At 38.2% G+C, this 13985-nt stretch overlaps 1 protein-coding gene across 3 annotated transcripts in view; it reads left to right on the forward strand.

The window, feature by feature from the left end:
• Positions 1-3077: 3077 nt before the first annotated feature.
• atf7ip (activating transcription factor 7 interacting protein) overlaps positions 3078-13985 on the forward strand; it is a 41194-nt gene continuing 30286 nt past the window's right edge. For 2 of the 3 annotated variants that reach the window (XM_027014823.2, XM_027014825.2), the window contains exon 1: positions 3856-4124. The gene's annotated coding sequence lies outside the window, so the exon portion shown is untranslated. Of the gene's footprint in view, positions 3389-3855; positions 4125-13985 lie in introns of those variants that run through there. The other variant, XM_027014826.2, reaches the window with a different exon arrangement.

The raw sequence follows: 13985 nt of genomic DNA on the forward strand, positions 1-13985 counted from the left end.
GGAGGTAGTTAGTCCTACCTGAAGGGTTTCTCAGCTGAAATCAGGCGCTCACTTTACTTTGTTACCATATCCCTTACCCCTATGTAAAGCAGCTACTCTTAGTTAAATTTAGTACTCTCAAGCAATTCTACGTGCCTCCATACGTGTGGATGACAACACTGCCGTTCAATTGAACACACCTACGTTCCCAACAGCCCTTATCCTCTGCCTGCCAAACCAAGTCTGGACACAACAATGGGCCGCCAACATACGTCTTGATGCACTCCTGTTACTGATGTTAACAACAGAACAAAGGCAAGCAATTAACTGTTGCTGTGTATTCAGACTGAAGAGTTTCAGTGAAGGTGCCACTTTACACACCTTTCCTTGGTGACCAAACACTCTTTTGGACTCTGGAATTCAGGACTCTCACTTTACACATATTGTACTAGAGTAGCATGCAGAAGCCTCCCTTTCCTCTGAACACAAGATGTTTCTGCAAGTTTGTATAAACATGCTTTATTTTCTCCTGTTTGTGCAAGTGTATGTGTGTGAAAGAGAAAAAGGGAGAATGTGCCTTTTCAGCTTTGAGAAGATTTGACTATTCAGTGGTCTCATTTGACCCTTAAACTACTCAAAAAAGGAAAGGATATAAATCATAACCTTTTTTACTTCCTGTGTGCCAATGTTTTTATCAGTGTGCATGTATGTTGCTGGTACAAAGGTATTGTGGAATGTTTGCGCATTTACAAAGGTGTTAACCATTTAATATGACGTTCAAAGCACAGATCAATTAAAAAACAATCCACTTAGGCAAGAGAAACTCACCAGCGTTTTACCACTAAATGTACACAGAACTAGCTGTATCACATTTGAAGTCCATTCACTTATCTTCTTTTAACCCATAAATCTTTGGATGAGAATAGCTCCTTAATTAATATGATTCTTCCTCATTAACTCCTCTTGTGGAATATTAAAACACATTTATAGTATTATTGCATTGTATTGTTGTATGTATTATTTATTACATTTTTATTTAATAAACGTGTTTTCCATCAGTTTCTAGATTCCCGTTGACCTTCCTATATTGTTTTTTTAAAGTCCACATTTGTTCATCGTCTGCTCTCGTGTAGTTCATAAAACCTGTTCTGCCACCAGGTGGCGCCATTCGCCAATAAATAAACCCTCAGTTGTTCATCGCCACGACGCCACATTAAGTCGAGGGAAAGCAGCACCACGTGTAATCAGAACAACGGAAATGCTGTTGGCGTGTAGTTTCGATATTTGTTGCATAATGCGGCGTTCTGGATAAGAAGGCAAATGTAGGTTAGAAAATTATTTTATCGCCGGGCAGTGATATAAATATTGTTTTAATTTGACGGGACGAAAGGGCGACAACTTTTTTTAATCGCGGGGTCTAATCAGGCATTTCATTTTCACTCGTATGCACCTAAATATATAGTATAGTGACAAGGTAGTGCCCTTGTTTTGATGAATTTCATTTTGTTGCGCTGATGTTTCTGCCGCCATTTTTGCTTCCGTCCACAGTCCCTCCCTTTTCCTCACACAAAAGGGGGAGGAGCAAATCTGCACGTTTTGCGAAGACAAAAAAACGAAGACTACCGTGTCGAGTAGGCTGCTGGATTTTACCGTTACACATAGCATTACGTCCTTGCTTTTCTCTATTGTTATTTGCTCTATTGTTATTGTTATTTTTAAAAGCTATCCACTACTCAATCATTTTCATGCACGTTTTGAACTACAGTGTTGTTAGTTTGAGATGTGGATTGACACCCTTTTGTGCAGACTGATTCACGTAAATTCAAATGGGCTAATCAAGTAATACCAGACAGCAGAAGTTGTTGCTGACTGATTGTCATCGCTTAATGACAAGTTTGAGTTCTCACCCCACTGTGTCAAATACATGTCCTAGTGTGCAAGTGTGAAAAACCCCCTAGAGGTCTCTGGTGGAACTACAGTTGACACAGTGGACATTTTGGACAGGCATGAGACAAGCCTCACAAACAAAATGGCAGATTTTTATTTATATATATATATATATATATATATATATATATATATATATATATATATATATATATATATATATATATATATATATAAACACTAACACACACACACACACATATACATATATATACATATACATATATACATATACACACACACACACACATATATATATATATATATATATATATATATATATATATATATATATATAAACACTAACACACACACACACACACATATACATATATATACATATACATATATACATACACACACACACACACACACACACACACACACACACACACACATATATATATATATATATACATATACATATACACACACACACACACACACACACACTGTGTCAACTGTAGTCTCTGGTGGAACTACAGTTGACACAGTGGACATTTTGGACAGGCATGAGACAAGCCTCACAAACAAAATGGCAGATTTTTATTTTTATTTATATATATATATATAAACACATTAACACACACACACACATATACATATATACATACACACACACACACACACACATACATATATATATATATATATATATATGTTTATATATATATATATATATATATATATATATATATATATATATATATAGCTGTTGTGTGAAATGTGCACATCACTGCTTAAACTCTTAAACTCTTGTGTTTTTAGAAGTTGTTTGGCCCCCAGTATTGCTGTTTGTAAGACTTAATAGTAACCTAGATTTGGCCCAAAGATCAAATACGTTTATTGTTTCACTGAAACGTTTTCCTAAAAATCTCAGGAGAAATCGGTCTAATTGGTCCATTCACGAATATTTGGGAAATTTGGAGACAAAACCATTATTGTTTTTATGCTTGTTTTGATTCTCGTCTATACAAACGTCTGTCCCTTTAAGACGGATAACGTAGACTCCTGCTTTAATTTAGACAAAGCTGAAAACCATTTTTGACAATGTGCCTCAACAGACTCCGCCCACCTTCCCCCAGCTCTCCCTCCCCCCTCCTCACTCGCAAAATATCACATTACCCCCCCTCCCCCCTCGCCATACACCTATTTTCGCGTTTACTTTCTAATCCGTTGAAAATTCCACGATTGTCCGTCGTTGCTTCTACACCCTCCACTACGTTTTATCGCGAACACTGTTCTTTATTATGCGACGCGGTCATTGTAGCCAGTGGTTACTGACGGATGAGGCAGTGGCGCGGCCCGGGAGAAGGAGGGTTCTGGAGGAGGGAGGAGTGATGCGGGTTACATTTCACTGCCGAAGAGGGTTGTGCTGGGGCGACCACAAGAAAAAACGTTTACTGGTTCCATGAACTGACCTAAACATCTTTTGCCTGGAAATGTAAGCCGAAAAAAAAGCGTACGTATGGTATACAATACAAAACACCGTCAATTACCGCAATATTGTTTTCTGCTCTTGAACACTGCAATAAAGGCCTTTGTTGAGCTACGGATACAAAAAAACAGACTTGCAGTGAATGAGATAAGCAAGCATATAACATTAGCCAAATCTTTATATGCAATAAAGTTCGCCTAACGAACTGAACTATCAACGGCTTGGTGCACCTTTTCTCTGTCAATATTAACCCAGTGTTCTGGGTCGCATTTCAAAAGTTTTTTAATTTTATTTTATTTTATTGTAATAATCTCAGTTTTCTTTTCGATTGTGGGCAAACATCATGCGGAGGCCGGACAGCGGGTAGGAGGCACTTCTCGTCTCTCAACCTCCCGCGAAACCCCTGTCCCTCCCCCTCGCGACAGCGCGCGCGTGAGAGAGCGAGCGAGAGAGAGAGAGAGCGCGAGAGGAAGCGCGCGCGCGCCTGCCCCGGCGTCTACACCGTTTCTCGCATGCCGCTGTGAGACGCACAGCCCTACTGTCTACAGTCAGTCGAAGTGTGTGCGTGTGTTTGTGCGACTGTATCCAATTCCGTCACCGTCCCACGTTGACTATTTACGCTAAAAGCGCGACACTTTCGTCAGCTTAAAAAAAAAAAATTGAACCCGTGGATGTAAACAAATAGTAAAGCTACATCCCCGCGGTTTACTGAGATTCTGGATGTACTGGGGATAAACGCGCGCGGCTGGTAAAACATTGGGTGAGTTTTTAACACTTTATTAACCTGACTTGTCTGTGTCCCGAATTCCTTTTGCTTATGTCATTTACATTCATACTTGTTTCTCAATATTTTAGCATTAAAATATTAATCTTAACTGTACTTCGGTCATTTATCTGTATGAGTTTGGACTACTTCTTTTTAGCCTATGCACCCGGTGTGAGATTTAATATAGATATGTGTCAGAAAAATCTGATTTTAGTACTCCTCTTTCCTCTAGAATATTTAGCTCAGAATTCTTTGTGCAATTAATACCAGTGTTTTATGTGAGTTTAATATTTTTTAATAATCTAAGATTTAGATTAAAATCTTAATACAGTTTATTGTCTTAAGGTAAGTATACAAATATGTTCAATTGCAAAATTTTGTAAAGTGTAAAAATGGAAAAATAGGACAACTTCCATTAATCCTTTGTGACAGACAACATATAGAATGCTTAATTATGTAGAATTGAATGGTAATTAAATGCTAAATAAAGTACATGACACCTTAATCTAAATAGTATCATCATAGTTCTTTGGACATATAACTAATGTCAGGACACGCATGGGGGAAAAAAAAACATGCCGGCCAAGAAAGTCCATTCACTTCTATGGATGCAAACAAGAAAGCAACAAAATTAGTAACGTCTCCTAAATTATTTCAGCCTGTCCCAAGGTGATGTAGTTGAACATTAACCTTGCAAAATCAAGAAATAAGAAAGTACCATAGAAGATATGGTGCTACCATATTGTCTTAAAATTTTAGAATGGAGGAAATTCACAATTGTCTGACTGACTGGTCAATAGAACTGTACCTATTTGAAACCACACAATTATTTGTATTCATTGCTTGCTAAATCAAATGTTTATGAAGGACTACCATTAGGTCTTGGTAACTTAGCAACTGAAGTGCTGTTGCTTCATTTAAAGCACTTTCCACAACAGGTGACATCTTGTGATGCGCAGTGAGCTAAGCCTTCAGATATTCTTAAAAATAATCTAAAATAGTAACCCAAGATGACAATAAAGTGATCTCAGTGATGGCATCCAAGTTTACCTAAGTTGCTCGCTGTTCAAAATATGATTTTGATTTCAGCAAGCAATATTTCAGCTTGACATCTCCTTAAGAATTCATTTCTTTCTGCTTACACCATGGACATCTACTGCCCATGGGTGATAGGTGGATGTGTGTTATTGAAAGGGTCTTACTAGCAAAATGTTGATGTTACCTTCCAAAGCTCACTCTTCCTTAAACCACCACACTACAAGGTGATCGACCAGTCATAGTTTAGCAAACATAATGACACAGGCATCTCTGAGACGCTTTTAGGAGTTTGACCATTGAATGGCTGATACCTAAAAGATTTGGAATGTAAATTTTTACCCTTTTCCAAAGCCAAGGAGGGAGATGCAACATGTGGATAAAACAATTTGGTATGTCTCTCCACCATCTATAACAGTCTAAAATCACAAAGAACATCTCTATCTACCCCAAAGTTGATAGGTAGATGGCTAGAATGTATGACTAAAGCCAGCACTGCACTATTACAGTGGTCTTATATGTTTGTTGCATGTCATAGTGTGTGAGATGCTGCAAGTGAAATCAACCACAGTCCAATATAGACAGAGTGTGCTCATTTGAGATGAAAGTCAGGCTGTACAATATAGATTTTCTAATGATAAACCCACTACACTTGAAAATGACAACATTTTTTGTTATTTGTGTGAAGCTTCTTTTTGCCAAAAAAGAGACATCAAAAGGCATCATCGTTGCTGCTGCAATTCCACAAAATGTTCTTCTTTTGAGTCCCACATACTTAGTTTTAATTTCGTCATGCTGCTGGCAATCTGTAGTTGGAGTGCAAGTTGTGCAGAATTCCAGGCAACTTCCTATTGGTTGTTTTTAAATGTGCATCATAACGTTGGTCACACTGAAAGATTCTGGAATAAAATTTGTGACATTGCTGGATAAGATAGGCAGGCATAAGATAAGCATAAGGTAGGCATAGGCATAAGATAAGCATAAGGTAGGCATAGGCATAAGGTAAGCATAAGGTAGGCATAGGCATAAGATAAGCATAAGGTAGGCATAGGCATAAGGTAGGCATAGGCTGTCTTTGGTCGCAGAGACATCAAATCCTTCTCCATGGAGCATGACACATTGCAAGTTCAAGGCCCACAGATGTTAACTCGTAACAAAGTAATACTTTCATGATTTGCGATTGTTGTCTACAACAGCATAATCTTCCCATGGTAAAGCTGCCTTAAGTCTTTGTTGTTTTTAACTCATTGAATTTTTAGTATCATATTTTAAAGAATGCACTATGAGGCCAGTGACAGAAAGACCTGTCTGAAGTGTTTGGTGCACTGAAAATGTTTGAAAAAAATTTCAAAGAAATTCACATGGTAAGCCTGCGTAATTTATCAATTAATCTTCTGTGTGAATGCAATGTATTAGTGGGAAAATATACACATTTCCATGAATTGTTCAAACACACCATCCAGAAATATACAAGTTAATGAAATCCAAGGGTATGTAACAAGGCTAAGATGGCATAAACTGCAGTAGAATATCAACACCTTGAAGCTGGGAAATGTCCCCTTTGGGTAGAACAATCTTTCAAGAAGTAGGATGTTGTTGGCCAAGGCTAATTGGAGCGTAGTCCTGTTATAGATATCTGGATCAGAATATTGCATTTGTCAGGCTTGCTGTAGAGCAAAAGAAATGATGATGGTAATAGAGAAACACTAAATCCTTAAAGGCTGGTCTGTGAAGCTCGTCATCTGTGTATCTGTGAACATGTGCAGGTGTCATACCTCAGATGTTACCAGGGATACTTCAGTGTAATGTGAACAATGTGTGCATTAGTGGGCAGTATTCAAACCAGAACGTATAAATGAGCAACACAGAAGAAAGACTCGTGCTCAATAGTATCTTCACCCAAGCAAGTGGCCTATCTCACTCCAAGAAGTAATGCCAATGTAATTATTCTTGTAATAGTTTGAAGAATAGCTGTTGCAATTGGGAAGGGGCAGTGGTGGCTCAGTGGTTACGGTTCTTGGCTTGTGGTCGGGAGGGTGCTGGCTCGAGCTCCGCCACTGCCGAGTTGCTGTTGTTGGGCCCCTGGGCAAGGCCCTTAACCCTCAGTTGCTCCTGTCTAGGTCTGGGCTGCCTGGCAGTATCCTAGCCCACATCCGTTGCTGCTGTTGATGGCGTGGCAGTCAGCAGTGGTATTCCATACCTCTGTGTGTGTGTGTTTTAGAATTGCTATGTTACATTGGTATATTACGCATTTATTTAGTTTGGGTCAAGTAATGTTTTGGTCTTGTGATCAGCCACCAACACTACCGGATAGCTAATCAGTAATTAATTGGCACACAGCTCCAAAGATCCACATGATGAGTAGTTGAAACTTTGGGAGTTGTGCACATCAGGGCATCTGAGAGCCTCTGTGTGCAATGCTTATCCATGACTCCTTTCTCTGTGTTACAATGCAGAGACATTTACATGGATCATTGCAGAAGTATAAACCAGCCTGAAGACTGACAGGAACCTTGCTTTAGGTGGGTGGATTTAGTTCTGTAGGCTAACCTACAGAGCTGGTAGTGGAGTGGTTTATTTGGTTACAATGCCAATAGTAAATCCTATTTTTCATAAAAATTGAGTTGACTTGACCCATTGATCAATTCTGAAATTTGGATTTGGCAGGTTTACTGAGGACTTGGGTAGAGGAAGCCTGATTTTGGTACTTGGAACCACAAGCAAAGGATAATAGATATTGAAATAGATATTATAAAGACATTTAATCATATCTTAGAAACTAATAAGTTTGATTTCCAGTGGGATGGAAAACCTTTCTTTTGTCGTGTCGTGTTATTTTTTCACTGGTGCCAAAACCAGTTGATGCTGGGTTTATGTTGGTATTGTACAAGTGGCCAAATATGTGTGAGCAGGTTGGTCTGGTACACAAATCTCATAAACACCTTTCACAGGAGAAAATATAACATTTTATGAATTTTTCTAACATTTTCTATATGTTGTTGCCTTTTCTGTTAATGTCACAGTGGAACTGCATGGACTTCCTGCTTGCAAGATTCCACATTTTTAGTTTTTCATGCATTATGACAGTGTGCCTTATTTTGGTAACAAATCAGTTTGAAACAGACTGGAGTCGTATGAGGAACACGGCACAAAACTAAACTAGTTAATAAAAACTAAAATGTCAAGCTATTTACCATTCTTCAGTTGTATGGTGGTTCATGTAGTGTCCATGCTTGTGCCAAGAAAACACTAGTTTTCCTTGGAGTGGCTTTTTGTCCCCTTCATGTTCTTTCTCTTCCATAAGAGCCCATTTCTACAGTTGATTAGAAAATTAAACCAGTTTGTGTTTGTCATTTGAGTCTCTGGTGGTGAATGCTACAACTGAAAATCCTAGGGTAAATCATCTAGTATATACCCAGCATCATCCATGGCAATTACTTGACTTAATTTCTGAACAGAATTAGTGCAGTCCATTCTAAATGCAGCTGCCTGAGTCAATGCTTTCAAAGGTGCCTCCTTTAAAAGGTTCCAAAAAGGAACCTTGACAGGCATCGCATTCTGGACACTCTTCAGAGTCATCACAGAAGCCATAGCTGCTGCATACATGAGATCTATTTAATCATTTTACACATATGTAAAAAACACCACTTAACAGTGAATTAGACATGTTAAACAACTAATGTTAGTAGTTTTGACCTGGGCAAGCAAGCAAGTAAGTTAGTTATGGGCAAGCAAGCAGTACCTAGCGCTCTATTTAAGCTAATGTTAGCTATTTGCTATTTATGTTAGCTTAGCTAGTGCACTATGGCAATATCTTAAATACAGTAAATTAATAGTTCATCAAAACCTGAAATGTAAATATGAACAAGTAAAAACAAACATTCTTTTGTTAACGTATTCCTCAGGTTCCCCTTTTTTTTTTGTTCTTTCACCATGTTCCGGTATATATGTCCTCCCTCTACATAGGACACCCTCACCAATATGGTAATTATCCAGTACAATTAACTCTAAATAGTCCTCTGAAGGCGGCAGAGGAATATTCCTCAGTTTACTGCCATAATTTTCGAAGTCAAGCAATGGAATTCTCAGCCATCGAAAAAAGTGCTATGGGGTTGCCTTTGTCATGAAGGATTCATGCAATGCTGCCTTCAGATTCAGTCATAATAAGGTATCTTAGAAGACAGCTGACTTGGAACTTCTCAATGGGACAGCCTTTGTCTCAGGAGCATGCACACACTGCTGAGCATGGACACACTGCCTAAGACTTGGGCAGCTGCCTCCCAAATTGACTGCAGCATATAAGATGGATAAAAACAGAAACTTTCTTAATTTATGCTCTAGTAATGCTTTGCTGTGGCTTTAATTTTTATTTACTGGCAAATATCCAGAAAATGTTAACAGTTGTCACATATAGTAGCTTTTTTTTTGTGTGTGTAAGATTAATCAGTAATAATGAATAATGATCCTAGTTTTAGAGATGTAGAACTTTAAAGAAGAACCTTTTGGAAAGTACACTTATATGGCAAAAAGTATATGGCTATCTCACAGTCATACCTGTATGAGTTTGTTGGTCATCATTCCAAAACCTCGGACACCATAAAGTTGCTCCCCTCTCCCACAGCACTGACTGCTACCACACTTCTGGGAAGGCTTTCTACCAGATTTTGGAGTATTTACCCACTCAGTCAAAAGAGGTGAGATGGACAAGAACACCTGGCAATCCAGTTCCAGTTCATCCAAAGGTTTTCAGTGAGGTTGAGGTCAGGGATTTTTGCTGTAGAGCCTTCACACAAACTCATCACACCATATCTTTAAGGACCTTGCTTTGTCATGCTAGAACTGGAAAGGGCCTTTCCCAGACTACTGCCATAAAATTGGAAGCATATAATTTTCTGAAATGTCTTCGTATATTGTGCGTTTAACATTACCCTTCAGTGGAACCTAGTTCAAACCCTGAAAAATAACACCAGACCATTATCCCTCCCCCGCAAAACATTACTGTTGGCATTATTCATTCTCATGGCACCCTCCAAATCCAAATTTGTTACTCCAGAGAGCATGTTTATACTGCTTCAGAGTCCAGTGGTGGCATATAGTACATCATACCAGCAGACACTTGGCATTGCACATAGTGATCGTAGGCTTGTGTGAAGATGCTCAGCCATGGAGACCCATTTCATGAAGCTCCTAACACACAGCACTTATGCTGATATTGCTTCCGCAGGCGGCTTGGTACACTGTAGTAAGCATTGCAACAATGGATTTCTAAATGCTACACATTTCAGCATAAGCTGAGGTGGACAGACAGTATTTGGAAAACCAATGGAATGAATATGTAATATGTTAGATGGTAGTTTTAAAAAGAACACACAGATAACTTGATGTATGCTTATTGCTCAAAAGACAATTTAGGAAAGGTAGATCATTAGTGAGTATAATTTTTTTCTACCCAGTTTTCTCCTAACAAATGCTTTTTCTGCCAGTCAATACATCTTTCTGGCTTATTTTACACACACACACACACACATACACACAGACACACACACACACAGACACACACACACAGACGCACACACACACACACACACACACACACACACACACACACACACACACACACACACACACACACACACACACAATATGATGTCGTAGTAGACCGTAACATACAAGTGAGGACAAATCACAAACATTCCTTATTGTGTGCTTTGAGAATTGAACAGGATGTTCTTTTCAGTGTGCTGTTTAAATGACTGTTAAAATTAATGCAAACATGTAAGCTGATAAAGATGTTCCATAACAACCAGGGTGTAGCTTACATGTAAATTCCTGTATTTGGAGTGGCCTTCTTAATGTTCAAGGTCACTGGATCATTCTTGTAATGTTAAGAATGGCTTTCCCAGCAAATCTCCAATAGCTACATATAAACTCCTTCCACCAGTGAGGCAGAATCTCTCCAGACATGCTCTTTAAACATTTAAACAAACAGATCATGACAGAAAAAACCCTTGTACAGTAATAACTGTAAAGCTGATCTCATAGCTAATCATTTTCCGGCCACTTGTTATTAATTAGTCAAAACTATGATGTTTATATGAGGTACCATATGAATGTTTCAGTATCATGGAAGTCAGTGTACTCTGAGTGAACCCCTGCTACTCTGTCTCCTCTGTAGGTTTCTGCTTGTGTATTCTAATAGCACACAGACTTTAATTCTGTCTTTCTTTTTTCCTGTGTCTCTTTCTAATTGTTTCCAATTACATAGCTCAAATTTCATTGTTTGGCTATTTTTAATTCAGAAACAAGCTAATTTGTTCCACAGGCATTACCAAAGCAAAAGGAAGTTTGACCATGTTTTGGCTATTTGTCTAATAAAATGAGTTTGATTTCCATTTGTTTTCATATGCATATGCAGTGTACATTATTTAAAAGAATAGTTATATTCACCGTTATCCTTGGTCAATTTTATCCACCCCTTAGTCAGTCTAGAATGGTAGAGTCCATCCTCCAGTAATTTTCCACTCACTCCTCTGCATTCACTGTGTTCACAAAGAGGAGGGGCATAGCTGTGCCTGTCTTTGCAACACAGTTTGGCTGTGCTGCTGTGCATGTCATGATCTCTAGTTTGGCTGTAGTATCTACTTTTTACTGTAACATGTAAATTTAATCAATGTTTTTTTTTTTTTTACAGAGGTTGTGGTGGTAAACAATTATTATGATCTAATACATTTGTAAGCTGCAATCAGATGAGCTCCGGATAGAGCATGTTTTCCTGCAGCCATGCTAATGCCACAGATCTGTAGTTTCAAGTGCTGCTTACACAGACATTTTGAATAAGGTTTGAAGCGAAGCTTTTGAGTTTAGTACATGACACAGTCTAGTCTAGTTTTACACCCCTGTATACACCCATGTGGTTTTTTTTTTTACTCAGCCAGCGTACGGGCTGTCTGAGGGTTTGCGTCACAGCATTTAATCATACCCTTGTTCTCTTTGTCCACTGGTAGTGGTGATCAAATTAGAACAAGGCCTGTTTTTTATAATCAAAGGTCATTCCTTCAGGGTTTTGTTACTGTATAAAGCTGTTTGTCATTATAAGTCCATATCATTTATGTGCTTTTTACACATTTAATTAAACAGTTATGAAAAGTAACTTTATTAAAAATTATAAAAGAAGATCAGTGCTAATCACACGTGATGCTAGATCCACAGCTGTAGCTGTACTAAATATGAAAAATGTATTGAAAAGACAAAAAGTATTTGTTTCGCAGTAGTTATGTGTGTATATATATACAGTTACAATACACACACGCGTGTGTGTGTATGTGTGTATGTGTATATATATATATATATATATATATATATATATATATATATATGTGTGTATGTGTATATATGTATGTGTATATATATATGTATGTGTATATATAGATAGATAGACAGATAGATAGATATTAGACTATACTTTTTCTTGTACATAAACAGTAAAACAATTGCTGATAAACACCTTTTATTGCCTCCATCAAATTACAAACAAAGACCACCTGCCTTATCACAGACTAAACCAACCATAATCACAGAAGTTAGAGGTGGCATTAGCATGCTGGATAAACCTCTGACCTGTTAATGCTTCAGCTAACCTTCCTGATATGTATTTTATAAATAAATGAACTAACACCCCTAAACTGTTATACTGTGACACCAGGTTATACTGACATAAGCTCCAATGGATTAGGTGCAGAAATCGGGCATGGTTTGACTGCTAAATAGCCAGTTTAATACTAAACTCTAAATGCATGTTAAATGCCCAGAGAAAGGAAACAAGAATGACTGTGCTGCTGGGCGAGAAGGTGACGAACACAAGACTACTTAACAAAGCGCCAGAGAGAAGAGTCAGTGTGATGGCTATCAATCAGACTTTCATGGCTGGTTTTCTAGACATAGACTAGATCAGAAGCTTCTTGAACTAAATTATATTGTCAGTGGGGATTCTCCTTCGAAAAATCTAGGAATTAGCTGTTACCTGTCTGGGAGACTGTGTGTGGATTATAGGAAAGGTGTTCTGCAGTTACTGAGAATCATTCTGCAAGTGACCGGACTGCTGATCCACTATGCTGCAGTTCTCTATGCGCAGCTGCTGAACATATAGTCTGCCAGCTAATCTGGTGGCCATTTTGGGTTACTGCATGAAAGTGTGGAATTAATGTGCATGTGGGGGGTGACATCCCTTGAGCAATTTCCATTGTGCACAGTGGAACCTGCGTCTGCTTATTTAACCATTAATGAAAGCTTTCAGTAAAAGAACCCATGCAGAGCTCTCAATGTTTGTAAAAATATTGCTTGAGCTGTAACCCGTTTGTGAAATGGTTCTGTCCTTGCTTGTATTCCAAATATGTTTTACAGCCTCACAAGACTCATATATTCCACACGTTATTATGTGATTTATTGTTTAAGTTTAATGCTGGACTTGATTTACACACCTGGGTCTCATTACCACGTGTTGAAGTGCCATGAAATTTTAAGATGCATATTGAAATGATCCCTGCATGAAAAATCCATAGGTTTTCGTATAAAATAAAATACCCACAGTGAAGGCAGAGTTCAATAATGAGAGGTAAAGTGAGATTCTTGTTTGCTGAGTGAAGGAAAAAAAAACTGGGCTGAACTGCCTTAAACCAGTTTCGGCAGCAGAGCTTCCTGATTGGCCAACAACTGTATGAATAACTGAACAAAGCTGTTTTTTTTTCCTTCTCCAGGGTTGCTAGCTATTGTTTGCTTAATTACTTAAAAGTTTTCATTACTCAGTAGATCCTTGTAATGCTC

The sequence above is a fragment of the Electrophorus electricus genome, chromosome 16 (assembly GCF_013358815.1).
Source record: "Electrophorus electricus isolate fEleEle1 chromosome 16, fEleEle1.pri, whole genome shotgun sequence".
NCBI classification, from domain to species: Eukaryota; Metazoa; Chordata; class Actinopteri; order Gymnotiformes; family Gymnotidae; genus Electrophorus; species Electrophorus electricus.